This window comes from Scylla paramamosain, chromosome 14 (genome assembly GCF_035594125.1).
Source record: "Scylla paramamosain isolate STU-SP2022 chromosome 14, ASM3559412v1, whole genome shotgun sequence".
Lineage (NCBI taxonomy): Eukaryota > Metazoa > Arthropoda > Malacostraca > Decapoda > Portunidae > Scylla > Scylla paramamosain.
The window spans coordinates 18,985,082-18,994,922 of NC_087164.1; the positions used below are offsets into that span (position 1 = coordinate 18,985,082).

Consider the following 9,841-nt stretch of genomic DNA (forward strand, 5'->3'; position numbering starts at 1 on the left):
ACCAAAACCGTGGGGACTGGGGATTTCTGTTCTTTTATACTCGTAAGTGGAGCGCATCTAGACCCGTTTCCCAGTCCCCCACATGTGACTCTTGCCGGTTTCTCGCACCTTCCCATATTTTCTTCCTTGCGTGTGCTCTTAACCCATTTATCACTATGGTCACCCTTTGTTAACATGCAGACCATTGTGAAGTATTGTTCGCACGGGCACGGAGAACAAAAAGGTAATGCAATTTTTATTTTTGTTATTTCTAGGCAGCAGAAAGATTTAACCTCCTTTTACTGCTATTCGGCAAATCTTTCCTTAATCACTAACCACTCTGAGACATGTATCCTTCTTCTACAGTCACCTTCAAGGGCTGTGCTGGTTAGATATTGCGAAATGTACTCTCTTTTCATTCCCTTCTTTTTCGTAGATGCATATAAAGTTTCTATCCATTGCATTTAGTGTTGTGAATTGTTGCGTATCGCGGTGAAAGAAAATAAGTGACAAAATTGTGTGTGATTATACAAAAAATTGTTTAGGAGTCAAAGGGTTTAATGGGTGTTGCAGTGCCGAAATGTGTGTTTTCTATTCACTCAGTCAATCATTTTCATTTCCCTGTTTCCTGTGGTTCCTCGTTTTCATTACTGTTTTTTTTTTTTTTGGTACCTTTATTTATTTATTTTTTTTCCATAAGGTCTAGTCTTATTGTAAGTTTTATAGTTAAGATAAGCTTTGGGATGATTCTCGAATATATAAATTGCAATGAGATATGTTGATTAAGGTTGCATGTTGTATTTTACTTTATATTGCAGAAGTTTCTTAACGTAACCATCGATTATTATTATTATTATTACTATTATTATTATTATTACTATTATTATTATTATTATTATTAGTAGTAGTAGTAGTAGTAGTAGTTCATGCTATGCTGTATGAGATTTAATAGTTTTCTTTACAAATTCGATTTTACTTTCCTCCTCAGCAGAACGTGAGTGCCTGAGGGGACCTGAGGGAAGGAGTGGCTTGCTTCCTGGGACTGCAAGGAGTATGGCACCCCCCCTCAGTGCCCCATCAAACTATTGTTGCGCCCCTTCAATCTATGGATCCTTGTCTCCTAGCACGGTAAGAAAGAAACAGTCAGTAGTCGGCTGCACATTTCTCTCGCTGACTCTCGGGGCAAGGTCATAGGTCACGTGCTCCGGTGATATCTGTTTCTGCATGATAATGTCATAGATCACTTTACATACAAGACAGACGTTTAGATATCATGTAAATGTAGAGGTTCAGTTAGTCTCTCTCTCTCTCTCTCTCTCTCTCTCTCTCTCTCTCTCTCTCTCTCTCTCTCTCTCTCTCTCTCTCTCTCTCTTGTGCTGATAAAAATTGCGGTCACAAATAAAAAGTGTTATAAATAAAAGATTTTAGAGCAAGTTCACAGACATACTCGTCAAAATGTCTTCAATTTTCGTTTTATAGAGTTTTTTGTGGAGACTTCTGGGTTCTGCAATCACTACTGAACATCGTGATATCAGTTACAATCGTTAATCTTGTATGCGAAGTGATCTAAGGCATGGTACAAAAGCATATCTCTGGGGCACACAACAAGGAACCTGGCTGGGGGACTGTGAGAGAGAGGTACAGCAATATCCTCGTCCTTTCTTGCCGGGGTTGGAGACAAGGATTTAAGTGAATAGATTATAGAGGGCACCACACCCTCAGGCAGCCCCTCCATGCCCTCACTTCATCATCGCCACGACAACTAGCACCACGTGGGAGAAAAGGTAAAGGCTGATGTTTTTGTATTTCTAGCATGTTGGCTCTTGTGTAATCCAGGTTTGTTTAAGTTTTGTTTGTCTTTTCTTTGTTTCCCTCATAATTATTTAGATTCTCTTGGTTTAATCTATTTTTATTGTCTACTTATTGTATCTTTTTATATGTATTTACTACTATTACTTATCTTGTTCTGCTGTTCTGCTTTCTGTATTTATGATTTTCTCTTTCTTGTAAGTTAACCAGTATATTGAAGAAACAAAGGATGCAGTCTAAAGCAAAACCAAAAAAAAAAAAAAAAAATAAATAAATAAAGAAAGAAATAAAGAAAGAAAGAAAAATAAAGAAAAATAAATAAAGAAAAAAAAATGAGGAAATGGTTACTTCAGGGGTGTTGCGTCACCACATACACACCTCATTCATCTCGGTGGACTTGCCTCATATTGTTGCACCTGTCGTGTTTTCTTCCCAAGGTCTCTGGAAGGAATACGTAAACTTCTTACTCTTTATTATCTTTTTTTTTTTATCTTTCATATCCTAAAGTGATGATACTAGTTCCATTTCTGTCATTTTCTTTTTCTAATTCACACCTTGTTCACCATTTGTCGTGTCATGACCGCATTGAGGAGTTGGTGGCAGTCCAGTGGGGAATGTATTGGGTGAGGATGTACTCATTCTGTCTCGAGATAACACGCCTTAGACTCGTTAGCTTTTACTACCTAGGTTGTGTTGGCCTTGGGGGTTACTTATATTTGTACTCGTATTTGCCTCGCCTAGTTTGGTTAATCTGTGAGTTCAGAGTGTCGCCTTTGAGTCTGTATTCTGAAACGATTTGCTCTCTTATAAAAATTATTTTCGAATGCCACAGGGATGATTAAACGGATTTATGTGTTCGTTTTACATAATGAAGCTACATAACCCACGTTGGAGTCTTACTAGAATCATGAAAATACCATTGAAAACTTGAGCAAATTCAGTGTAGTCCTTAAGACGACAAGTTGTTTGCGAATATGGTCTTTATAACGGGAATGCCTTATGTTTGCTTTCCTTCGTCTGGGTTGTTCCTCCTCTTGATTTTCTCGTATCTTTCAGAATTTCAGTATCGTAGCTTCAGTCTCTACAGTAATCCCGTTATCAATTGTACACCTTTGTATTGTACCCTCCTCTTTTTTTTTTTTTTCACAAGTCACCCGCTCTTGTAGAAAGCTGAATATTTTTGCGGAATAAATGGAAACGCGTATAAGAGTCGCTCATTGTTGAGAATTATATACAGTTCCCTCACCGTCCAAGCAACGCGGTTATCTTGATGCCACAGCTCCGGCGCATCTGTTTGAGAGACGAGAACATGTGTCGATTTCTCCTGATTTTATCAACCTTTGACGTTTCACTCTCATGTCTTTCCTGTTGAACATAGCGACCTGTTTTCTTGTCTCGATAACCTGATCTTGTACTTTCCTGCTGACACGATGCTGCAGTGTAACATTTGTACCTTCCCTAGAGAAAAAAAAAGTAAAATTATTCAGACTTCTTGATTCTAAAAGAGATAAAAACAAATTAGTTCATAAATAGAGTGGTAGATGAGTCATAGATTTAGTAATCAGATTATTAGTACTTTGTCAATTAGCAGTTTTAAAATACAGATACATTGATAGTAGATAAATTTATGCATAGGATTGATAAGTAGATATTGGTATGCTTTCTTTATACAGAGGCTACCATGTGTAGGTCTATTAGCAAACTGCAGTCTCTTTTAATTATGTTATGATAAAAAATGCAGGAACGGGACCCAGGCGATGTCCCCAAGTCACAGGAGGAATATTTGATTAACCCAAGCCATTGTATCGTCCCCTAACGCTTGTGGTGTCGTGGTGGATTAACTTTCCTTTAAAAATACTAGTACTCGTAGTGCCTCAGGATTCGTCTTCTGCTCCCTTGTCTTATAGAGTGTGTGTTATGTTGCTGTTAAGGTGATTATGCTAAACGATCCTTACAATGTGTCACCAACTCCGCTACCTTGGGACATCAACTGTTGCTCTCACTTTCTCTCTCTGGTCTGTGTACTCATATTTTTGTCTTGTTTTGAATCGTGCCGCAAGTTTACATTTTTTTTTTTTTTCGTCAATATCTATAGTGCCTTCAGTTTGTGTACTATAAAATACTGGATCTATGTTCGTGGTTAGAAGTCGAGCAACATTCTGAACTCACAACAACAACAACAACAACAACAAAAAAAAAGCATTAGTGCGTTGTACAGTTTTCAAATATTTTAACCATTATTATTAACTGTGACAGCTAATTTGTTTCTGTGAGTTTTGCCCTTTGACTTCTTTGCAAGCGAAGGTGGAGTATTTACTGCGTGCTTTGAATATGTAATTTCCTTTCCAATTCCAGTAAAACAACAGCGTCATCATATTGTGTGGGTACAGGTGCTGGAGGACGAGTTTCAATCTGTTATTTTTTCCCCCTTTTTTTTTCATTAAAGTAAAAGCTATACCGTATTGTAATTAAACGTGCCATTTCTCTTTCAAATGAAGATTGCGTTAGATAGACGGAGAGAATAAGGGTCAGATTGAGTAGAATGTCCTGTGCAGTGTGGCCGTATGAGGGGAGGGGGACGGCTTGCAGATAGCAGGTTGAGGAGAGTGGCAACAGTAGAAAAAAAAATAAATAAATAAATAAATAAACAAGTAAATAAAAATAAAAAGTAAATAAATAAGTAAATAATAATAATAATAATAATAATAATAATAATAATAATAATAATAATAATGATAAATAGACAAATAAAAAGAAAAGTAAAAAAGATAAATAAATGATCAATAAAAATAGTAAATTGCAGGATGTATTGGCTTCACCAGTGCAGTATAGTCGTTGTTAAGGGGAGTGAAGGTTGCATCATCGTACTCTGGCACTCTTCTCGACGACACTGTGTTCGAAACCGTGCATGCAGTACACTCTAGGACACTTATCACTACTACTAATACATACAGGCAGCGATGGTGAATACCGCTAAATAAAGTCAGTTAAAAGTTTCAGATGATAAAATAATAAATGCTTTAATACTCGTAGATATTCTAATTTGGTATTTGTTTTCAGGTTGTTTTGGTGGCTGGTTCTCATTGGTCATAAAGTGTATGTATATTTTAAAGACTACAATAATGTTTTAGTGACTTTTTCTATGTCGTAAACCTTTATAGTCAATAAACTAACTAGCTACGTACTATTGGGTAAGCTCTGATGAGGCATAACCCAGAGTGATTAAAACACAAAACAATAGATACATTCTGCATTTCACTGAAGTGTTAAGCCTCTGTACATATGATTAATAGTGGTCTGTATTTCTAAACCGTAACATATCCACGGTTTAGGACACAGTGTTTACAGGTAGCTTGCCAGAATACAATGAGGCAACCTTCAGTTCCCTGCCACGAGACAAAGGCGGGTTTCTCCATCCTTGCTATGAGTGTATGGTGTACTGGACTGCTATTTTATGTATCCCTCAATAAGTGTAAGGGCTGCTACCCATAGAAAAAGATGCAGGCCTATTGTTGAGTATACCGAGCCTATGTATCGGTTATTTAGTAGTCTTTTAATATTTATCTGGTATCAACGAACGTCTGTCCTTGGCTTTTGGTGACTGCTGGAGTGGTTGCGTCTTGTGTAGCTTTCTTCCTCTTCTTCTTCTTCTTCTTCTTCTTCTTTCTATCTTTCTTTTTTCTTTTTTTTTCCTTGTCTAGGAAGGATAATCTTGCAGGAACTGTATTTCTTCTTTTCTTTGTTTTTCTTTATTTTCTTCGTATTTTTTGCACGTGTTGGTTGTGCTTGTTTTTTCTACTTTTCTTCCTTTTTTGTGGGCAATCGTGTTTGTTTTTTCTATTTAAAATTTGAAAAATTTTCTCTGTTCCTTTTCCTCTTAAAGATCAAAGTTCTGGCTCACGTTGAAAGAATGGGTTTATAGGGACAGCCAAGTTTTCTTTTCTTTTCTCTCCTTTGGTTATTTATTTATTTTTTTTTTTGCTTTTATCTACGGTTTTATTTTTTCTTGTTTCTTAACTTTTTCTTTGTGACTTGTTCTCCATTTTCCTTACATTCAAAGTTGTGATGTTTGTTGAAAGTATGAACATGTGGGGGACAATGTAGTTTTTTCTTTTTTTCTTTCTTATTTATCTTTTTCTATATATTGAAGGTTCTTGTGTCTTGAAAAGGCAATAGTCGCGTTGGGATGATATTTTCCCTCTTTTCTCCTTATTTTTTGGTAGCTTAATCTGGTTTATTCTTTATTAACTTAGTTTATGGATTTTGTATAGCGTTATTATCAATATATATATATATATATATATATATATATATATATATATATATATATATATATATATATATATATATATATATATATATATATATATATATCTTCTTTTTCTTTCTTTGTTGTTGTTGCTGTTGTTATCGTTAAAATAAAATTGATGCATAAAAAAAAAATGGTACATACGTCTACTTGCCAAGCTATCAACATAATGTGTGTGTGTGTGTGTGTGTGTGTGTGTGTGTGTGTGTGTGTGTGTGTGTGTGTGTGTGTGTGTGTTCAACCTTCCTGCCTTCCTCATTCACACATCTCAATATAAACACTTCAAAGGCGGCACAGATTATTCCTCCTCCATCAGAGTGGAGTTTCAGAACCCGCTGGCATTGTGGTTTCGTGAGGATGATGTGAGAGGTGTGTTTGGGGATCGTAGAAATAGTGGTGGCGGTAGTAGTAGTAGTAGTAGTAGTAGTAGTAGTAGTAGTAGATAATAACTATATTTCACTCCCAAAAAAATATTAAGACACTAAAAAACACACTTTTTCGATTGATATATATTCTACTTTTCATGATTTACTCATCTTCAATCTTGGAGGAGAACTTTTATTTTGCTCTGTTTTTGTTTGGTAAGTTTAATTTTAGTATGTGTTTGTTTTAGTAGAGGCATGGATGGGCAGTTTTATTTTGTTTTAATACCTCTGTTTATCTTGCCTTGTTTACCATGCCTTTTCTGCCTGCCTGTCTGTCTGTCTGTCTGTCTGTCTGTCTGTCTGTTTGTCCATATGTGTTTCTTTGCGTCTGTTTTCTGCTTGCAATTATTCATCCTGTTTATCAATGTTCTCATGTTTTCTTGATCCTATAGCTATTTTTTTTTATCATTATCATTATTATTATTATCATCATCATCATCATCATCATCATCATCATCATCATCATCATCACCGTCATCTTCTTCTTCTTCTTCTTCTTCTTCTTCTTCTTCTTCTTCTTCTTCTTCTTCTTCTTCTTCTTCTTCTTCTTCTTCTTAATGGTTTTCATCTTTTCTTCATCTTTTCTTTTCTCTGCTTTTGTTGTTGTTTTTTTTTATTTTCTTCTTCTTCTTCTTCTTCTTCTTCTTCTTCTTCTTCTTCTCCTCCTCCTCCTCGTCCTCCTCCTCGTCTACTGTTATTGCACTGTATTAAGTATTCACGTGGTACTCTCGCGCCCACGTTCCTGCCAAATGGGTGGTGGAGCTGAATCCCTTATGAGTAGTGGTAGTAGTAGTAGTAGTAGTAGTAGTAGTAGTAGTAGTAGTAGTAGTGGTGGTGGTGGTGTTGGTAGTGGTGGTCGCGGAATTGGAGGCGGTGGTGGTGGTATTAATATTGAAAGAAGTGAAGGTGGTAAATGAATCACAGGACGGATAAATTAAAGCTTGAATGAATAAATGAATGAATCCATAAACCAATCTGTCAGACAGCGAGCCTTGTTTCATGTTCCTGTGAATACGTACACCTATATTGTAGGAGGGAACTGTGTCAAATATTAAACATAACAGAATCACATAGTAGTAGTAGTAGTAGTAGTAGTAGTAGTAGTAGTAGTAGTAGTAGTAGCACCTCGTAATACCACTCTGTCCCTCTGATGAAAGCTTGTGTGTGTGTGTGTGTGTGTGTGTGTGTGTGTGTGTGTGTGTGTGTGTGTGTGTGTGTGTGTGTGTGTGTGTATGTGTGTGTGTGTGTGCTAATGGATGAAACTGGACACACACACACACACACACAAACACACACACACACACACACACACACACACACACACACACACAACTGACCTGAGCAGCTCTTCTGGGACACAAACACACTTAAGCTCCTGCTCCTGCTCCTCCTCCTCCTCCTCCTCCTCCACGTGAATGCATGTTTGCTGTCAAAATATACATCTAATCTTACTCTATAGTCCATTTAACTGCTTTACTCTCTCTGCACAGCTTTCTTTCGATTCTAAGCCCTCTGATCTGCTGAGAAATAGACAGAGGAGTTTGATGTTTTTGTGTGTATATTTAGGCAAGATCCTGTAAGAGTTCGTGTACGTTTGACTTCACTGCAATTCTTTCCAACTGTAATGACGTTCTTGATGTGCGAATAGACTCGTGTGTTTTAACCACTCGTTAGTAAGACTTGAGATGTGTTGATAAGTTATAAGTGATAGTGTTAAGGTATTCATGTAGAGATAATGATGATACTACTTCTACAACTACTACTATTATTACTACTACTTCTACTACTACATCACCACATGTTTGTTGTGTATGTGTGTGTGTGTGTGTGTGTGTGTGTGTGTGTGTGTGTGTGTTTGTAAATTACATACTATAATGTTTTGATACCACACGACTAATTACTAGCAAACTGAGACCAGATGTAGTTTAGTTGGGATGAAAAATATGATAACAGTGATGAAAAGCATAAGTCGGTTTGCTGTGCGTACACATTGTTCAGATACATTATAATTACTCTCTCTCTCTCTCTCTCTCTCTCTCTCTCTCTCTCTCTCTCTCTCTCTCTCTCTCTCTCTCTCGAAAACGTACTGTAAACTATAAATTGTGGAAGAGATGAAACATTCTCAATCATTTCCTTACTTCTTACTGTCTGTGTTTGTCTGTCTGCCTGTCTGTCTGTCTGTGTGTCTGTCTGTCTATATGTATGTATATATGTGTGTATGCATGTGTGTTTATCTGTATACCAATCTATCTACTCCCAGTCTACCACAAGCACCACATTCAAGCAGTACATACACTCACACCTTCAAATCACAAAATCATTTCCCACATCCCTAACAGTGAGTTGAGGCAAGCTGATTACTTAGTAGTAGTAGTAGTAGTAGTAGTAGTAGTAGTAGTAGTAGTAGTAGTAGTAGCTCACACCGCTCTCCTTCTCTTCCCACCTCCTACCTCCCATCTCACCTCAGCTCAAGGCGCGATGTACCGTAAATATTACACGACACAGGTTTATTCCAGTGTGCCATTTCCTTCTGCCTCTCCTTACTATATTAAAGGCATTGCTACTCGTGACTAAGTCTTTTATTTGTTTAAATGTTATAATATGATGCGCTGCTGTATACGAGAGAGAGAGAGAGAGAGAGAGAGAGAGAGAGAGAGAGAGAGAGAGAGAGAGAGAGAGAGAGAGAGAGAGAGAGAGAGAGAGAGAGAGTTTCCGATGCAATATCTTCTGGATTAATATAGATTTTTCAGTCCTTTCTTGTGTTTGGCGTCTGCATGGGGGTGTGGAGGGTGGTAATAGTAGTAGTGGTGGTGGTGATAGTGGTAGTAGTGGCTGTAATATTAACAGTATTAATTACGGTAATGGTGGTGGTGTTGGTGGTAATGCTAACATAATACGTAGTTTAATAATGATAGTACTATTTATAATGGTAACTAGTGCTAGGATTTGTAGTAAAATGGGTACTGTCTATGCTGCTAATATATAGTTTAGTGATAGCAGTAATAGTAGTAGTAGTAGAAGTAATATTAGTAGTAGCAGTAGTAGTAGTAGTAGTAGTAGCAGCAGCAGCAGAAGTAGCAGCAGTAGTTATTGTCGAGGCAGTGTAGTGGCTGGCCTTGAGAAAGCTTGGACTCGTGTTGGGTGTCTATTGATTCTGCAACGGGAGGGAAGGAGGCAGGGAGGATGAGGGAGGAGGGAGGGAAAGCGTGAAGGGGGATTGCTGGGCGTGGAACTGGGGCCGAAGGAGGAGGGGCGGGATGTGACCGAGGCTGCAACATCCTTCCTTCTTCCCTCCTTCCCTCCTTCCATTCCTCTTCCG

The 9,841-nt window shown here is 37.5% G+C and overlaps 1 long non-coding RNA gene across 1 annotated transcript in view; it reads left to right on the forward strand.

Moving 5' to 3' along the window:
- The first annotated feature begins 1,013 nt into the window (after positions 1 to 1,013).
- The window catches only part of LOC135106981 (uncharacterized), a 27,838-nt gene continuing 19,010 nt past the window's right edge, over positions 1,014 to 9,841 (forward strand). The window contains exon 1 of the long non-coding RNA XR_010271529.1: positions 1,014 to 1,763. This is a non-coding gene — a long non-coding RNA (uncharacterized LOC135106981). The remainder of the gene's footprint in view (positions 1,764 to 9,841) is intronic.